Source organism: Oryctolagus cuniculus, chromosome X (assembly GCF_051225735.1).
Source record: "Oryctolagus cuniculus isolate XC-2025 breed Fujian yellow rabbit chromosome X, ASM5122573v1, whole genome shotgun sequence".
NCBI classification, from domain to species: domain Eukaryota; kingdom Metazoa; phylum Chordata; class Mammalia; order Lagomorpha; family Leporidae; genus Oryctolagus; species Oryctolagus cuniculus.
The window spans coordinates 120,245,216-120,266,595 of record NC_142888.1 but is presented as its reverse complement, the minus strand read 5'-3'; positions in this window follow the sequence as shown (position 1 = coordinate 120,266,595).

The following is a 21,380-nucleotide window of genomic DNA, read 5'->3' as shown; positions in this document are numbered from 1 at the left end:
TGTTTTTGAGAACTTCTTAATGTTCTTATCAATTTTTTGAGATCTGCTTCTTGCATTTCTTCTATCTCATCATCTTCATAATCTTAATTGTGGTGTCTATTTCATTTGGGGGCATCATAGTGTCTTCCTTGTTCTTGTTACCTCAGTTTTTGTGTTTGTTGTTTGGCATATTGGAGATATTCTTTGTTTATTTCTCGTTATACTGTGACTCTAGATTAAGTGGACTGTCTGCTTTTGATGGATCCTTAGAGGCTGTGATGGCTGTGGCCAGAGAGCTGTGTTTGGTTCTTCAGGGTTAAGGGTGTGCCAAAGATGATTCACCAGATTGTTCTCTCTCTCTCTCTCTCTCTCTCTTTTTTTTTTTGACTTAGTTGGGAAGTAATTCCACACAGCTGAGTGGAATTGAGAGTAGTTGATGTATGAAATCTGGCCCCTGTGGGTATTCGTCTGCTTATCACTGGGACCACACAAAGTTTATGCAGCCCTCACTGTGGTCTCAAATTTCTCCACAGTCTCTCACCAGGTTGCCCAGGTTACCGAGTTTGTGTACTCGGTGAGTTCTCTCGCCCCCCCCCCTCAGATTTTCACAGTCTCTGTTTGTTACCTCCACACTTTCATTAGGTGTTAACCTCCTGTTATTTCTCCCCACCAGAGTTAGGTTTTTCTGCTTGGCTAATGAGGGGTGCTGCTTTACATACACAAAATGGCGCCTGCCCTTTGTCTTGCTCGGCTTTGTAAGGTGAGTGGAGAGAGAGGCTAATGTCCATGCCAGTTCCCCTTATTTATTCGATTTTTTCTCTCCTCCAGTCAGCCTGGTGAACTTTCCCCAGTGGGCTTTCAGGCCTCATTCTCTGTAGGCTCTTTCTGCCTTTCCCGCCAATGTCTCGGGTTTCCGAGGTCTTTGTCTCCCCTCCCCTCCCAGCACTGGTGCGCAGACTCTGCGGCTCAGCTCCCACAGCTCGGCTTCCATGCCGTGGGCGACCTTGCTCTCCCCATAGGTCCTCCGTGTCACATCCACTAGATCCGGAAGAGTTTCCTCCGCAATTTTTTCCTGATCCTTTTCCTCTGGCTACCGTAACTCCACATTTATTAAACTATCTTTTCCTGGACTATCGGTGTGTGCCCTCACTATTCCACCATCTTGGCTCCACCCCCTATTTTTAACACTACTATTGGACACTTTAAAAATGAATTAAATATGGGAAAGTTATTTATAGAAGTTTTTAGCAGAGCTTGAAATAACCCAATGTAAATGGGGAAAAAGGGAGAGATTTATGTAAGGACTCACCCCCCACATGAATGAAGGAAGGAATAAAGAAATGAAAGAAGGAAAGAAGTAAGGAAGGAAGAGAGGGAGGGAGGAGAAAGGGAAGGGAAGGGAAGGGTAAGGGGGAAAGAAGAGAGAGAAGAAAGGAAGGGAAATGGGAATATTTCTTCCCCATAAATTTTCCTATGTGCACTTTTGAAGTGACAAATGTGTAAGTTATTGAGGATACCTGGAAATTTGAACATAGAATTACTATGTAGTCTAACAATATCACTTCCCAGTATGAATCTAATATTAGAAAGTTGGTAATTGACCAGTTATTTGCATATTCATGTTCACAGTGGCCCTATTCACAATAGGAAAAAGGTAGAAACAACTCAAATGCCCATCAAGGAATGAGTAGGTTAAACAAAATGTGCTAACTACACATGAAGAAATATTATTGAGCATTAAAAAGCAGAAATTTGAAAATTAATCATAGGATTACTCAGAAGCAATCAGAAGCAAATCCGCACATTAAAGAAATGCATACATGACACGAACAAAAATTTTAAACATGAAATTGAGATTCTAAAGAGAAATCAAAATGAAATATTAGAAATGAAGTATCCAATAGATTTTTAAAAATTCAGTGGAAAGCTTTAACAACAGACTTGTTGAGGCAGAAGAAACAATATCCAAGTTAGAAGACAAATCTCTGGAAATTTTACAGTCAGACCAAAAAATAACAAAGAAAAAATTAGAAAAATCAAAAAGAGTGTTGAGATTTGGGGGATACTATCAAACAATACAAAATATGAATCTTAGGAGTTCCTGAAGGCTTGGAAAGAGAGAATGGATTAGAAGCCTTTTTAGTGAAACAATTACAGAAAATGCCCCCAATTTGGAAAAAGAAAGGGACATCCAAGTACAGGAAACACATAGAGCTCCTAATAGACATGACCAGAAAAGATCTTCACAACAACACATTGTAGTCAAACTCTTCATAGTAAAACATAAAGAAAAGATTCTAAAATACGCACAAGAGAAACTCCCAATTACTTTCAGAGACTCTCCAATTAGACTCACAGCTGACTTATCAGAAACCCTACAGGCTAGGAGGGAATGGCAAAATATATTCCAAGTATTAAGAGAAAAAAATTGTCAACTCAGAATATGGTATCCTGCAAAGCTCTCATTTATGAATGAAGGTGAAATAAAGACCTTCCATAACAAACATAAGTTGAAAGAATTTGTCACCACTTGTCTAGACTTACAAAAGATGCCTAAGGATGAGCTACAAACAGAAACACAGAAACATTGTCCTTGCTATGGAATAGTGCACAGGCAGAAAATCTCCCAGTAAAAGTACAAAGGAAATCCAAAGTAAACAATAGGAATATTAATGGAAAAATGGCAAGAAAAATCATTGCTTATCTATAGTCCTCCTGATTGTAAATGGCCTCAGCTCTCCAGATAAATAATAGAGACTGGCTGAATGGATTAAAAAAGAAAACCCATCTATTTTCTGCCTATAAGTAACACATCTCCCCAACAAGGATACTCACAGACTGAAAGTGAAAAGATGGAAAAAGATATTCCACACCAACAGAAACCAAAAAGAGCTGTGTAGACATCCTAATTTCAGACAAAATAGGTTTTAACACAAAAACTGTTAAAAGAGACAAAGAAGGGCACTATGTAATGATTAAGGGATCGATGCAACAGGAAGATGTGACTACAATAAATGTATATGCACTTAGCTACAGGGCACTTGGTAATGTAAGATAAATTTTAATGGATCTAAAGGAAGATATAGATTCCCATTCAATAGTAATGGGGGATTTCAACACTGCACTTTCAACAATGGACAGATAAACCAGACAGAAAATCAGCAAGGAAACAAAAAAGTTAATCAAAGTTATAGACCAAATGGACCTAATAGATAACTAAAGAATTTTTTACCTTACAGATTCAAAATACATATTCTTCTCATCAGTGCATGGAACATTCTCCAGGGCAGACCATGTACAAGGCCATAAAGCAAGTCTCACCAATTCAAAAAAATCCAAATGATACCATGCATCTTCTCTGATCATAATGCAATAAAGCTGGAAATGTACAACTCAAGAATCTCTAGGACATATGCAAACACATGGAGACTGAACAACATGCTGGTGAATGAATAGTGGATTACAGATGAAATCAAAAGAGAAATCAAAAAATTTCTGGAAACAAATGAAGATGGCAATACAACATATCAAAATTTATGGGATAAAGTAAAAGCAGTGTTAAGAGGAAAGTTCATAACAATTGGTGCCTAAAGCAAGAAATTGGAAAGGCACAAAATAAATGAGCTATCAATGCATCTCAAGGATCTAGAAAAACTACAGCAAACCAAACCCAAAACTAGTAGGAAAAGAGAAATAATTAAAATTAGAGAAGAAATTAACAAAATTGAAACAAAAAAACACAGATCAGCGAAATAAAGACCAGATTTTTTTTGAAAAAAAAATCAAAATTGATGCACAATTGGTCCAACTAACCAAAACAAGAGGGAGAAGACTCAAATCAATAAAATTACAGATGAAAAAGGAAAAATAAAAACAGATACCACAGAAATAAAAATAATCATCAGGAATTACTACAAAGAGCTGTATACCAACAAGTCAGGAAACTGAAAAGACAGGGATAGATTCCTGAACACACACAACCTGCCAAAATTGAGCCATGAATACAGAGAAACCTAAACAGACCAATAATCAAGATGGAATTAAATCAGTAATAAAGATCCTCCCAACAAAGAAAACATCAGGACCAGATGGCTTCACTGCCAAATTCTACCAGACATTTTAAGAAGAAGTAATTCCACTTCTTCTCAACGAATTCACAACAATTGAAATGGATGGAATATACCCAAACTCCTTCTATGAAGCCAGTATCACTTTAATTCCTAAACTGTAAAAAGATGAAACAGAGTGAAACAGAGAAAGAGAACTTTTAACCACAAAACTCCTGAAAACAATACTAGCCAATCTAATCCAACAGCACATCAAAAAGATAATATACTTGGACCAAGTGGGATTTATCCTTGATATACAGCGATGGTTCAACACTTGTACATCAATCAATGTGATACATCACATTACAAACAGAAGAACAAAAACCATATGATTACCTCAATAGGTGCAGACAAAGCATTTGATAAAATACAACATCCTTTCATGATGAGAACTTTAAGCAAATTGGGTATAGAAGGAACATTCCTCAACACAAAGTTTTTTTATTTTATTTTTTGACAGGCAGAGTGGACAGTGAGAGAGAGAGAGACAGAGAGAAAGGTCTTCCTTTGCCATTGGTTCACCCTCCAATGGCCACCACGGCCAGCGCACTACGGCCGGCACACCGTGCTGATCTGATGGCAGGAGCCAGGTACTTACCCTGGTCTCCCATGGGGTGCAGGGCCCAAGTACTTGGGCCATCCTCCACTGCACTCCCTGGCCACAGCAGAGAGCTGGCCTGGAAGAGGGGCAACCGGGACAGAATCCGGCACCCCGACCGGGACTAGAACCCGGTGTGCCGGCGCTGCAAGGTGGAGGATTAGCCTAGTGAGCCGTGGTGCCGGCCTACAATCAAGGTTTTATTTCACCCCAGTCAGAATGACTTTGATATACAAATCAAAAAACAACAAATGCTGGTGAGAATTTGAGGAAAAGGTACTCTAATCAACTGTTGGTTGGAATGTAAACCGGTACAGCCACTGTGGAAGACAGTATGGAGATACTTCAGACACTTGAATACAAACATATCATATAACCCAGCCATCCCACTCCTGGGAATTTACCCAAAGGAAATGAAATCGGCAAATGAAAGAATTATCTGTACTTTGATGTTTATTGCAGATCAATTCACAATAGCTAAGTTAGGAATGAACCCAGATGTCTGTCAACTAAAGATGGCATGAAGAAATTATTGGATATGTAAGCCATAGAATACTACAGAGTGGTAACAAAAAATGAAATCCTTTCATTTGCAACAAAATGGATACAACTGGAAAATATTATACTTAGTGAAACAAGCCTACCACAAACAGACAAATATCAACTAATACAGTACCTAAATGGTAATTTATAGAAGTGAAATTGAAACTTTGAGATGGGATGATTTTGAACAGCCATTATCTCTACTGTTGAAGAACGGGTTTGTTTTATTTTTTTCATATTATTTGTTGAACTCTTTGCTTAGTTTAGGATTAATCTTATGTGTATAAAGTTAACTGAAAATGGATCTTAGTAAAAAATAAGAATGGTAATAGCAGAGGGAGGAGAAGAGGAGGAGGAAGGATGAGAGTGCAGGAGGGAGGGAGGTTAGGGTGGGAAGAATCACTATGTTCTTAAATTTGTATTTATGAAATGCATGAAGTTTGTATACCTTAATAAAAAAGCAATGGAATTCTGAGGCATGCAACAACATGGATGGACCTTAAAAAGATTATGCTAAATTAAATATGCCAGACAACAGAAGCACAAACATTATAAGTTGACACTTATATGAGGGAGCTATAGTTTTCAAATTCATAGAGGCAGAATGTAGAATAGAGTTGACCATGGGCAAACAGCACTGGGGAATTTTGGTGTATAGAGTTTAGTTTGAAATGATGAAGTTTCTCTGGAGATAGGTGGTGATGAAGGTTCCATAACAATGAGTTATACTCTCAGGAGGTTTAATTTATGTTTGTGTACATTTTATTAAAATTATGGCTCCTGGGGGCTGGTGCTGTATTGTAGCACGTAAAGCCACCACCTGCAGCACCTGTATCCCATATGGGTTTGAGTCCTGGCTGCTCTACTTCTGATCCAGCTCTCTGCTATGGCCTGGGAAAGCAGTGGAAGATGGCCCAGGCCCCTGGGCCCCTGCACCCATGTGGGAGACCTGGAAGAAGCTTCTGGCTCTTGGCTTCCGATTGGCCCAGCTCTGACCACTGTGGCCATCTGGGAAGTGAACCAGCTGATGGAAAACCTCTCTCTCTCTCTCTCTCTCTGCCTTTGCCTCTCTGTAAATCTGCCTTAATATAAATAAATAAATCATATTAAAATTATGGCTACTATCTTTCATAAAATACATTTATAATAATTTTTATATCCCCAAGTGGTTTAATATAATATCTAATTTGATCCTCTGAAAACTGTCTTGTAATGAAACAGGATATTTGTTATTTTATTATTTATGTATTTGTTTCTAATGTATTCTTTTAAAATGTGTTTATTTATTTGAAAGGTAGAATTAGAGAGGCAGAGGCAGAGATAGAGATCTTCCATCCACTTGTTCACTCCAAAAATGGTTGTAACGGCCAGGGCTGTGCCAGGCTGAAGCCATCAGCTAGCAGCTTCTTCTAGATCTCCCACATGGGTGCAGGGACCCAAGTATTTGGGCCATCTTCCCATGCTTTCCAAGAAACATTAGCAGAGAGCTGCATTGGAAGTGGAGCAGCTTGGACTTGAACTGGCGCCCTTATGGGATGCTGGTGCTGCAATGTATTCCTTTATTTTACTTTTTAAAACATTAAATAAAGCTGAAACTCAGAAAGTTTAGTGACTTTTCTAAAGGTGTACACATAGCTAGTAAGTGGAGAAATAATCAAACTCATTCCAGGTTTTCTCATTTATTTCTAAAGCTGTTCTTTAATTAACACTCCTTTCATGAAACTAATGATAATCCCAGGTATCTGTAGTATTTTTAAATATTTTTATTTATATATGATATACAAATTTCATGTATTCCATGCATACAGATTTATTAGCATAGTGATACTTCCCATTCTAACTACCCTCCCACCCATGCTCCCTCTTTCCTTATTTTTTCTGATTTTTATAATGACATACTTTCAGTTTATTTTATAATCATAAGTTTAACCCTTCACTCAGTGAATAATTCAACAAATAGTAAAAAGAAAAACATTGTTCTTCAAAAATAGATACGAGGGCTGTAAACAATAATGAAATCACAAAATGTCACTTTTGCTCATATATATTACATTTTTATATTCTATTATTACAACAGATGAAGAAAAACAGGATATTTGTCTTTTGGAGACTGGTTTATATCTGAATATAATGGTTTGCAGTTGCATACTCTTTTTGCAAAAGAATATTTTAATTCTTAGTTCTAAATTCATCTCTTAGCTCATTGTATACAAGTAACTTGAATTTTAAAGTTTGAATACTAGATCAGTTAAAACACTTGGAAGAGGATATTTACTCAATCATATCATAAGACAGAGAACTGGATTAGATAACACAAAAGATAACTTTGTGACTAATAAATGCATGACAACTCACAGAATAATCCAGTAAACTTCCCAAGTAAACATACATGGAAAAATAGCTGCTACATTTTAGTGCTAAAACTCCCTCCCTTATCTGTACACAGATTCTAATTTTTTTGGCTAATGATATTTGCTTTAGTTTATTTGTTTTTCCCACAGTTTACTGTGGGAAATGAAGTAAACTGAATGCATCCCAACTTCATATGCTTATCAGGATGCTCATTTTTATTTGTGAGTAAAATTCACAGCAAGAAAACAAGAACTGTGAAACAAGACAGGAATATGATCATATTGTCTGCTCTCTATATATCCAACATATATTAAGCCTCTCTCTACCTTTCTGTCTCTCAAATATAATAAGCCTTTCAGAGATATAAAATCAGCTTTTTCAAACTTGTTGAAATTCAACAAATACATCTGAGAGATCCTTTTGAGTTAATTCTGAAACATATAATTCACTGCTATCTCATCACTTCCACAAGAACACAGTGCAGAAGTAACATGGGTGATCAGCAGAATGGCTGCTGAAAACTGTCAAAATGATATTCCTATGCTTTTACTCCCTGACAGATTTGACAGGTACAATTTCTTGGAGTTTCTTTCATTATTTTAGAAAAGAGATGGGCTAGAATGAAATCCCCAACCTGCCTGGCTGCCTGTGGCATGTTCCAAAAATATCTAACCTACCTCTGGGTTCACAGGGAATTGAAAAGAGGAGTGAAAGTTCATTTGGACTTTCATATAAATGTCTTCTTATAGATGCTACCTTACAAACTGCACCTGTCAACTGGTATGTCCCCTTGCTGGGAATCAAGATGGCAGTAAGTCTCTTTCTGAAAACTTCCTTCAATGAGACAACCCTGTCCATTCCTCTCAGCCTTTACTAGAGTAAATAAGAAAGCCATATCTTGCTACTGACCTAGTTATTTCTTTTATTACGTAACACTTCCAAGTAATAAAGCTACTGAGCTGACAGACCCTATACATTTATCCACAAGCATCTTTCCATCTGTGACATGACAACTTCCATCATTTCATACTCTCAAATTCATCTCCAGAGCCTCCTAAAGTACACTGTATTTCTAACTACATTTACCAATATCTGATCATTATTATAGTTCCCTCTGTAGTCTTATGTAGTTTACCAGAATATAAGCTCATCTTCACATTCTTCATTTTTGCCACACAGTAGGTGCTGAAAAATATTTATTGAATCAAGTTAAATAAATGAAATATGGTATTCTAATAAACAGTGTAGAGAATATTAATTTTCTCACACATTACATATTAGTGCTTATTTTTAAATGAAAGTAAATTAAATAACATTTGAAGCATTCCAAGGTGTTCCTGGATCCTGGGAAAAATTGAAAAGTAGTTATTACTACGCAATTTCCATGATATATGGAAGTATTGTCATACATATATGTATTGAAATAATTACTATCAGTGAGCAATTTAAAATACCCATAATATTTCATATAGTTACTTCTGGTGTGTGTGTGTGTGTATGTGTGTGTGTGTATGTGTATGTGCGTGCATATGGCAAGAATACCTAAAATCTATTTGTTAGAGAATTTCAGTATATAACACATTATTAACTGTTAGCTACATGCAATACTGTAGATCTCTATAATTACTCATCATACATGACTGCAACTTTACAGTCTTTGCTCTACAGCTTCCCACCACACCATTTCTGATAATCACTTTTCTATTCTCTTTTTCTAATTATCCAACTTTTTGTTTTCAGTTTTCCCACATAAGAAGGTCATATAGTTTTCTGTTTGTCTCTGGCTTATTTAATTTGATATTCTCTTCCAGGTTGGATTGCTTGCCTATATTTTCTAAAAAAGTAGACTAATATCTATATTATATGATAGGTATTTCACAATTCCTTTACCTAGCCATTCATTAAGAGATATTTAGATTTTTTTACACATCTAACACAACACAGCAATGAACATATTGGTGCAAATGTCTCTTTGACACATTGATTTCATTTCCCTTGCATAATGTATTCAGAAGAGGGATTGCTAGCTCATATTTTTAAATTGAAGGACTTCCATATTGTTTTCCATAATGTCTATGCCAATTTCCAATTCAACTGATAGTGGTCAACAGTTTTCCTAAGGTATCAAAATGGTGGAATAGGGAGGGAGCTTGCTTATCTAGTCTAGCAGAAAATAGTTTAAAAAAACATGGAGCATATTCTCAGGGAAGAGTTAGGGAGAAAATAGGAGAGGAAACTCTATGCAAGTTAGAGGGACACTGTGGACCTATGTGGAGGGTGTGGACATGCGCAATTCAGGACTCCAGCAGCAAAGAGCCTCAGTACCAGCTTTGGAGAATGAGATGAGACCAGACTATAGCAGCCCAAACCACTGGCAATAAAGCTGTGGGAAGAGCCTGGTGTGAGTCTGTCTTGGAGACCTGTGGGGGACAGTATACCAGCCAACTTAGCGGAAAGAAAAGGGAGAATGTTTCTCTCTCCCTGCCTGCCTGCCTGCCACATGTGTGCTATAACTAGCCTAGAGCAGGCTGGCACCATTGCTGACATACGTAACAACTGTGCCAGCTCATCTCCATGTACCCAGCATCAGCCAAGAGGAGACACCTGAGTCTGGCTAGGAGAATTGACAGGAGCTGCATGTTCATGACTGTGGGAACTTTGTGTGCTGGCACTGTGAAAACACTGTGGCTATGTGTGAGGGTGCGTGCAGGGTGTGGTTGGGTCTTAGGGCAGTCACTTTGGGTGCCTCCACATACTTGGGGTTCCCAGATTCCATGATGAGGGTCACACCAAAGACAACATGGATCCTTCATGTGTTTCTTATGACAGTGGGGATGAATATTTTATCCACTAGAGCTATCACCCAGGAATTGGTCTCCTTGGGGGACAGTAGGTGAGCATGAGACTATGCTAACAGAGCTGAACAAAGGTCCCCTTTGATAAAGAAAAATAAAGAGATTTACCGTGTCTAATTTGGGAGTCAACTTAGATACTTCCCTCACCTTGGAGCACTGTACAGAGCTCACTGGCCACAACCAACATATGAATCAGGGTATTCACTAAAAGACTAGACATTCCACTAATCCACAGAGGCCTGCTCCAAAGATAAAAGCAATCAAAGGAAAAAAATAAATAAATAAACCAACAATATCTCCACAAATGCCTAAAAAAAGCAGCATTTCAAGAAAGAAGAATAAGGAAGATAACATGATGCTCTCAAAGGAACATGATAACACTTCAATACTAGAATGTGAAAATGAAGAGATTAAAAAGAAATGTCAGAAACTGAATTCTAAAAAAAAAAAGATCATAGGATTACGTAGAAGTAATCAGAAACAAATGCACAAATGAAAGAAATCTGTACATGACATGAAAGAAATTTTTTTATGAAATCAAGACTTTAAAGAGAAATCAAAATGAAATATTGGAAATGAGGAATTCAACAAATCAAATAAAAAATTCAATGGAAAGCCTTAACAACAGAGTGGATGAGGCAGAAGAAAGAATATCTGAATTAGAAGACAAATTTCTGGAAATTTTTCCAAAAGAAAGAAGAAATTAGAAAACTAAAAACCAGTATTGAGCATCTATAGAATACTATCAAAAGACCAAACATAAGGTCTTAGGATTTCCTGAAGGCAAGGAAAGAGAAAGGATTAGAAGGCCTTTTTAGTGAAACAATTACAGAAAACTTCCCAAATTTAGAGAAAGAAAGGGATATCCAAGTACATGAAGCACATAGAACCCAATAGACATGACCAGAAAAGATCTTCACCATGACAGATTGTAGTCAAAGTCTCCACAGTAAAACATAAAGAAAAATTCTAGAATGTGCACAAGAAAAATGCTAGGTTAGTTTCAGTGGATCTCTAATTAGATTCACAGCTGATTTCTCATCAGAAACCCTACAGGCTAGGAGAGAATGAAAAGATAGTCTTAAGAGAAAAAAAAAAAACTATCAACCCAGAATATATGAAAAACAAAACAAAACAACCTAAATGAAAGATCTCTGCGAGTGAGATCCCAGTAGAAAGAACGGGCCATCAAAGAAGGAGGAACCTTTCTCTGAAGGGAGGAGAAACTTCCACTTTGACTATGACCTTGTCTAAATAAGATAGAAGTCAGCGAACTCAAAAGGCTTCCATAGCCTTGGCAACTCATGGCTAGAGCATAGGGAGATTACTGACGCCATAAACAAGAGTGTCAAATTGTTAAGTCAACAACAACAACAGGAGTCACTGTGTACTTACTTCTCATGTGGGATCTGTCCTTAATGTGTTGTCCAATGTGAATTAATGCCATAACTAGTACTGAAACAGTATTTTACACGTTATTTTCTGTGTGGGTGCAAACTGATGAAATCTTTACTTATATATACTAAATGGATCTTCTGTATATAAAGATAATTGGAAATGTTTCACCATCGCTAACCTCTTCTATCTTCATGTTCATAAAATTTTTGACTGTTGTGTTCATGTTCCAAGGAGGAAGGGCATAGAGAAAATAGAGTAGGAAGTATGACAGCTAGGTGTGTCCCTGTAACCTGTCTCATGGCCACTCTCAGCCATAAGAAAGACTTGGGTGGGAGTAAGGTGAGTACTTGTTCTGAATACATCACCATTGCCAACACAAATGTGACTATTAGTGGGGAGTATGGTCACTGAACAGCTGGTTACAGGATTAACACTATACACGAGGAAGCAGCTTCAAACCAACTCAGTGGAAGTTCTAGTTTGCACAGCCACAAGTCAGTGTTGTCACTTGAGGTACATCACTCTGTGCTGCAAAGCCGGAGGTAAAGTAGAGCTAAGTTCTGTGCATACTGTGGTTCTAATGTTTCTGTTGTGTGCCATCCTAGATACAAAGGACTCACCAAAGAAACGGCTCAGTGTGAAACACTTAAGAAAGCATGGGCCTGGATTAGGAAGTCTAGAGTTCCAGTGTGACCTTAAGCAAGTTATCAACTTCAGGTTCTTCATCCAAGTGAACATGGCAGTACTACCTAGGACAGGGCATTTCTGGGTGATTTAAATGAGATGAAGTATGTAAAAACACCATCTAGAAAGTTACATATAATTGTTATATGTGATTATTCTGACTTTCAATTAGGGAGCATTCAATTTGGCCACTTAGTTTTATTATGAAACTCACTTCATATTGATAAATTTACATTTATGCCCTTGCATTGCACAAAGCATAGTGCTTTGCACTGATCTTACAGGAAGAGAAAGAGGTAGTATTGCAGAAAGAATTATTAAATTGTTAGGGAGATCACATCCGTAATATTGGTTTTCTCTTCAGATGTCCTTGCTCTGCTTCTTCAGGGTAATTTCCTGATGGAACTCAGTGCTCAGCTCAGGAACACCTTGTTCATAGGCTTTGCCAATTTTTCTACACTTGCCTGGTCCTTCTCAAACTGTACTTCCTTTCTGGTCTTTTTTTCCCTTTTGGGTCTTTTTTTTTTTTTTTTTTTTTTTTTTTTTTTTTTTTTTAACTTTTATTTAATGAATATACGTTTCCAAAGTACGAATAATGGATTACTATGGCTGGTCCCTGAGGGTATATTTGAGCCACCACACCAGGCAGGGGTTGCCCACCTGCAGACTTCATGTGCAGTGTGAAATCAAAGTCCCAGGGTGGGTGTTGAGTGTAGTGGTTAAGAAGCATCACATCCCAGAGTGCCTGGTTCAAGATCCATCTCTCTGTCCAATTCCAGCTTCTTGCTCATACTCACCCTGGGGGCAGCCACTGATGTCTCAAGTAGATGGACCCCCACCACCCACATTGGAGATCCAAGTTGAGTTCCAGACTCTTGACTTCAACCTGGCCCAGTCCCGGATGTTGTGGACATTTGGGCAGTGAACCAGTGTATAGATCTCTTTTTGTATATCCCTTTCTGTATATATGTCTCTGTGTATGTATCTCTCTCTCTCTCTCTCTCTCTCACTCCCTCACTCTCTTTCTTTTTCCCTTCTCTCTCTGTCTCACTGCCTTTAAAATAAATAAATTTAAAATTAAAAAAAAAAAAAAAAAAGATAATTGGAAATGAAAAAAAAGTTAGACAAAATGATGAATACAAAAGAAATGTTGCAGTGACTATATTACTTTGGCAAGCTCAATAGTATTTCAACTGCTTAGACAATTCTGACATCATAAGAACTAAATGAAAAAAAATGTCAATATAGTACTTTATGTGGAGACCTGACATTTAATTGTAGATACTCACTATTTTTTTCTGTTTTCTGTGCCTTCAAGGTTAGCTCAAACTGATATGACACAGCCAGATAATTTATTCATTTTTATGTACTTTCCTGCATAAACTATTTACTCCAGGATAGGGACCAAACCTGATTCATTGCAAAGAAGTGGCATGCATAATGATGTAGAATGCACATGCCAGACTCTTCTTCCTGGTTTTCAAGTTTGACTTTCCCTCCTCTTAGCTATGTGATCCTTCACAAATTTGTTTCCCTGTCTCCTTTCCTCATGTGCAAACAAACTTTGCAATAGTCCATAATTTCTAGGATAATGGTTCAGATTTATGAGTTCATTTATATAAAATGTAGTTGAATGAGTGTCTGGCACATGAAAACAGTCAATATATGTTAGCTCACTTTCTCATATCTGGTACATAGCAAGCACTTAATAGAATTGCATATGAATGTGATACGTTGTTCCTTAATTTTAGAGGCTTTAAGAAAGAAATGTTTAGAAATATGGAGACCAAGAGGTATAGCTGTGAACCTATCTGGGCCACCCATCAAAAACAGCTTCAATAAACTGAACAAGACAAAGGAGGAGTCACCTTCTATTTCAATTTGATACCTTTTACTTCCCAGTGTTCCTGCCTTCGCTTGGAGAAGCACCATATCCTGTTTACAAAGTTATGTCAATCCTCATGTCTACTCTCCTAAGTGATGTACCTTGTGGATCAGCTGTGACTGAGTTTTCTCTAGGTAACAAGTCAAGGATAGTTGACTTTAATGAAGCATGAGAAAACTAACATGAATTTGACTGATCATTTGCTAAAGTAATTAAACCCAAACAAACAGAAATGACTCTTGCTAGGCAGAAACCTTGTTTGTGCTAACAGATATGTACAGCTGTATTATGTGTCACCTCTAATCTATCTTAAAATGTCATGGTACATTTCCTTTATTTACAATAGATTGCAAAGGGAACCTGGTAAACAGTCCCAATGTCTGCTTTCAGAGATTGTGTATGTGAAATCTCCTCAAAGGGGAAGTTTAAATTCCCCCCTTTAGTAAAGAAATATAGGTTCTCTATTTATACAGAGGATATTCCAATCCTAAAATTGAATGTCTTCCAAAAAGTGGCTCAATACGACATGCATTGACATTGACTGAAGCAGTCAACATAATTTATGGATATCAATTAGATAATGGGCTGCTTTGCCTACTTTTATGAAAATGCCAATTTGAAACCTTGGCATTGATGGCAAAAACCTTTTCTGCTGTGTATGGAAGGCAGCCAGGCAAACTGCATGGAATTCCTTCATCAATTTGCAATGGCAGGCAGTAAATGACTCCCTTTGAAAGCTGTGATTACCTGATGGGGGGCTCACCCGAGAAGTGTGCACACCTTGGCAAGTATTCACACCTTGGTAGCCAAGGAGAAAATCCAGGGTTTCAATATTATGACAATACAAGAAGCCCAGAGAACCAAGAGCATAAGTCAGCTCCAGTTGTCATCATGCATGCTTTCAACTCATCCTTCCCATCAACAACCAAACCTTGATCACTCTGCCTAGATCCATCATCTCTTAGAATATATTTTTTCCTAGGCAGATCTTCAGACACCCTCATCCCCACCCAAATAGTTCTGTTGTGCTTACCTCTCCAATTTTCTAGGTTTGTCCAGAATTCGCATGTCACATTAGTGGATACAACTTAGAAACAAAGTCTAACCTTACTTGCAGCAAACACCTTAGCTTTGCAGAAACACCCTGCTCTTTCCCAAAATACACTCTTTCTGGCTCTACTGAATTACTTGCAATTCACAGAAAATGTCATATGTTCTTATTAGATGTCTCCTTCTTGGAGTTTCTCTACTTTATCTTATCTGCCTATAAAACTATGCATTCTTTAACATTTCTCAAGACTCAATTGCACTTCCAAGTCTTCACCAACTACTCACACTCTACAATCACCTTATCCACATTCTTCATCTAAGCACACTAAAACATAATAGTTTTCCCTCTTGTGTGTCTCCAAAGTGATTATCAACTGTTGTACACTTTTCTAAGTTCTTTATCAACTCATTTGATCCTCCTGACTATGTTATAAAGAAGATACTGTTATTACCTCTTTTGCAGATGAGGAAAACGAACAACAGAGAGGTTCATTAACTTGTATATGATCACTATTACTTACAATTAGCATGTTGTAGAGGCAGAATTGGAACTGTAGCAGGGTAGTCAGTGAACATTATCACTATAGCATATAGAGAAGCTCTGTAAGGCATGTGTACACATTTGGAAAATATGTCTTAAACAGGTATAGTTTTTATAGGTAAAGAGGGGTCAGTTTTCTGTGTAGTTGGCCAAAGACGATAAATCATGCCAAGGGTGACCAACATGACAATCTCACAGCAGAATATGCCCGATGCGTTCCAAACCATTAACTCAGTTTGTTCCATCCCACACACATGACTGCAGCTAATATACCTTGCATTGTAGTGACCTGTTATGAAATAGCAAATGCCAACCACCATAAAATTCATAAGACATAAATCTAATCAGTACCACTATCTATTGTGTACATTTTCTCACTTTATACAAAGTTACACTCCATTTAACAATTGAATTGAGGACAAAAAAAATTAAACAATCACAAACACACACACACACACACATGAACATATATACAAAATGGAAAAAGCAGTTACATTACAAAGTAATATTTGCATTTTTTTCTACTAATCAATTTCATTATTGTATATGCAGTTCTAAATTAAAGAGAGTAGAATGTCAAAATTCTAACTGCCTTAATTCTCTGGATTCTCTCTGCTGAATATTGTTAGGTAAAAAAATTTTTGATTCTCTCTTTAAAGACTGAGTTTTATGAAGATATTTTATTCTGCTTTTCAAGAATGCAAATGGAAGTTGCACATGGAATGCAACTTTCAAACACTTAAGGGACCAAGAGAACTGTGCAAAAGTGGAATAAGAATATAAATGATTTTACTTGATTCTTTTCACGTATTTCAACAATTTGGGATATTTATCAGATATTACTCAGGTGATCCAAGTTGTCATCAGTGATAAAATAAATTTGCATTGTGTTTCTATTTTCTGATAAGATCCAACAAAGACACAACACCACTTTTGTGATATTTCTTACAAAAGCATAAACTGAATACAATTGTAAGAAAACATCAAACTTCAATTGAGGGCCATTCTACAAAATAATGAGGCAATAATATACAAAAGTCTCATTGTCATATCTTTCAAGGGCAGAATAGGAAACTGTTCTGCAGTGGAAGATTCTGAAGTGATAGGACAACTGGTTACAATCTTGATTAGGTCATCTTGCTATATAGAGCATTAGTGGATTGATTTGTGGAACTAGAATGTACTCTGGGAATTTTTGGTACTGTTACTTTAAATTTTCTTTAATTTAAAAATTCTCCCAAAACAAGGATATCATTTAATCTGTGATATATCACAATTGAAAAATAAAACAAGTTAAACTATATGCAAAACATTTAGTTTAGTGCCAAACACTGTAGTTGGCTCAGAGGATAGCAACATAAGAAAACCCGTAGCTCAACTGGAAAACAAAGGTGAGCTAGAGGAGATGAAGTTCAGACACTTTGAGAGAATGGTGGAAAGCTCAGCTCCCAAAGCCAACAGTTATCCATTTTAAACACTACCCTCATCACTTTAATCACTGCTTTGTCAACCAGGAAAAGTAAATTAATATCTTTATATCTTAGTAACTCATCTTACAATAAAGATTTTAGGGGCTGGCACTGTGGCATAGCAGGTAAAGGCAGTGCCTGCAATATTGGCATCCCATATGGGCACCAGCTTGAGTCCCAGATGCTCCACTTCTCATTAAGCTACCTGCTAATGGCTTGGGAAAAGCAGCTGAGGATGGCACAAGTGCTTGGGCCTCTGCACCCACATGAGAGACCCTAATGAAGGTTCTGGCTCTTGGCTTCAGCCTGGCCATTGTGGCCATCTGGGTAATGAACCAGGGGATGGAAGACATTCTCAATCTCTCTCTCTCTCTCTCTCTCTCTCTCTCTCTCTCTCCCAACTTCTGTCCCTCCCTCCCTCTGTCTGTAACTCTTCCAGATAAATAAATCTAAAAAAGATTTTAATAAAATCTTAGCAAGTAAGTTGGACTGATGAAAGACAATTTCATAAAGTGACCTGGGAGGGCCGGCGTTGTGGTACAGTGGGTTAAGTTGCCGCTTGCTACAACCCCATCCTGGTTCTTCTACTTCTTATCTAGTTTCCTAATGCCCCGGGGAAGGTTGCATATAATGGAACACTCATCTGATAACTGGCTCCTGCTAGCCATTTCCTCCTATAGTATGGTATAGTAGGTCCTTCTGGGCACTTCAAGGTATTTTCCATATAAGCCTGCCTTGGTATGTATATGTCCAGCTAGCAGGAATTTTCAGGTATTATTTTGAGTTGGACATGTTTATTGCATTCATGAGTGATTGTGTTTAGACATGTTTATATATGGTACATGATTTAATCACTGACACATCTGAGCTTGATACGGTTTCAGGCCTAGGTGGAGGTATATATCTTGACACTAAAGATATATGACTTCATAAAAACATGCAATGTTCTGGCAAGCCTACATGTGTGGGGAAGTAAGGCACATGAGGCGATTCAAAGATAGCACCCAAAGGAAGTAAGGTGGGCGGAACACAAAGTTGTTTAACGCCAAATCTAATTGGCCATGGAACATTAGGGGAAGTGACAACAACTAATGACAAGTGTATAGACATATGGCTAGTCCTATAAAAAATCGCCCAGTAAAATGATCTTTAAGTGATTGGTTAGTTCTTATGCCCTGCCCCAATGACTCTGCAGTTTTGTGCTTTAAAAGGCTTTGCTACTCGTACAATAAATGAGTTCTTGCTTGACTTGACTCCCCACTGCATTTGATTGTCTCCGGGATCGGGAGGCTGGGAATTGGGCGAGTGGCGCACTTACCTTTCCTCGGACCCAGTCCATCCTCGTTCAGGTGGACTACGACCCTGCATACATGGTTTTACAGATATTGCTTATACATGTATATGGGTGTAGGCATTCATTGCTGAGCATCTCTTTGGGAATGTGTATCACTTTTTTATGAAAAATAAGAAATTACCACAAAGTTGTTTCAAATTGCATGGGTTTCTTATATCATGGTTTTCATAATTTGAGAGGCCATGCATGGCATAACTGAGTACTCTGCTGGTTCCAATGCTCAACAAGGCTGCAATTCAGTTGTCAGTGGAACTGTTTCTTTCTGGAGCTCAAGGTCCATTTCTAAGCTCATGTGGTTGTGGAAAAATTTATTTGTTTATGTTACATGGATGAGGTATCATTGTCTTACTGGCTGGTGGCTTGGATCCTCTCTTAGTTACTAGATTATGCAAACAGGCCATTGCAAAGTGGACCTCATAAATAAGAAAGTCACTTCTTCTAAATGAGCAAGACAATATCCTGTTCCAGTCTGCTAACAGATTCACATATAACATAATGTGATCACAGGAGACAGCTATACCATCACTTCTGACAAAATTCTATTGGCTAGAGGAAATGCAAAAGTTTTGCCTACATTCAAAACAAAGAGATTACATAAGCATGTGTAATTCAATCAAGTATCCTCTACAATTCTGCCTGCCATAATATGCATTAGCATTATACCAGAAAAAGGAATGAGTATGGGTGTGGAAATTTACATCAACCATAGATAAGATTAAAGAATATAGGTATGAAATGAGTCATATTGGTTATGGGCCAGTATATGGACATGGTTATTTGTTGTACATAATTCTTAGCTTGTAATAACACATGGCAGTAAGTAAGGGAATAGATTTCTTATTTCCTATATGAAAGTCTTTCTGAAAGTATATGTGTATGTGTGTGTGTGTGTGTGTGTGTACGCACATACATTGGTTCAGTCATATGCTAATAAATATGGAAATGAATGGAAGTAAGATAATTCCTAGTTAGCATACAATAAGAGCTGTGTTCTTGAAGACTTGAACAGGAATAAATAAATGTTATTATAAAAACTGTCTCTGCAAAGCAACTACTTATTGGCTTCTTTAACCATTTATTTACAGAAACATCTAAACCTATACTAAAACCACACAGACAATAATAACCTGCAAAGAATGATATGTGGTAGAAAAATTTAAGATGATGAATCTACACTATTTTTGTGTCCTAGAGTACAGAGCTCTAAATGACACAAGGTCTGATTCTGCATAGGGTAGACGTAATTGCAACACAAGTTGCAAGCATTTTTACTGTTAAATTTTGTCTCTGTTCCAGACTTTAACCTTGACTCTAAATAAGTGTATATTTTCCTTAATAAAATATTCTATAGCCCAACATAACTCTATGACTTCCTTTTCTAAGGTGGCATTTGCTGTAAAATGTGAGATCCCCCCAATAATAAAATGTTAAAGGGCAATCATGCTATCTGTGTCATTTTCAGAGGACTGACAAACAATTTTAAATTGCTCTCTGTCATACGTTAAAGTATTACAAGAGATTGTTTTCTTATACACATATATTTTACAATGCTTTAATATATTAATAAAGGTTATTTTGAGGCCCAATGCAATGAATAATCACTTTTAACAAGTCTACTCTCTTTCACTGTCTAGTTAGGCATGGTGAACAAATAAGAAAAGGTTTCCTTCACAAGTGAATGAGTTTGGAATATTGACTTTGCCTAATGTGTAAAACACATTACTGTACTTATGAATATGTCCTTTATCTGCACATTTATTGAATTATTCATTAAAGTATTCCATTGAAAATGTGGATGTTTTGATAGTAAATTTTTATCACCATGGAAAATTTATTCATATGGAAAAGTACCAAATGGAATATATTAAAATGAAAATGGAACTTAATACAATGTTGAAACACTTAAAGAGATGAATTTACAAAGGATAACATGTACCACAAATCAATTTTCATAAAATCTCTCAAAATCTGAAGATGCAGATTTAGAAAATGCCAAGGAATTCTTACAGAGGTAAGTTAAATTATTAAGTTTTATAACTCAGTCTGTTGGTCTCTCTTTTTAAGTAACATAGGTTTTTGTGACTACTAGGAGTGAGATCAACCAGAAGGTATAAAGGAGGTTCCAGGTTATATTCATCCTCACAGAGATACTAATCAGCAACTACTCACTGATAAGACACCTCTGTATAAATCCCAGAAGTCTGGAGTGAGGCCAAAGCATTCCCCTGGAAGACAAAATTCATATAAAATGGGTAACAGTAGTGGTTTCTCTTTGACCATGTTGCGCTACATTGAGATATAACAGAAAAGTGATCCCTTGTGAATATTCTTTCTTCAGTGAGGAGCAGGAGGCCTGAGGAAGTCACTTAGCTTCTAAGAACTTCAGGGCACCTCTCAAGAGGCTAACTTCCATTTCTCCTTATGTGAGACACTGGGAGAATCAGTAGGACTGGACAACCTTGGACCAACTGGAAGAAAAGACAGGAGCAGGGCTCACAGATACCAGCAGACATATCCTGATGGTGGTACCACATCCCTGTTAGCAGCTTTTCTCAACCAGAGA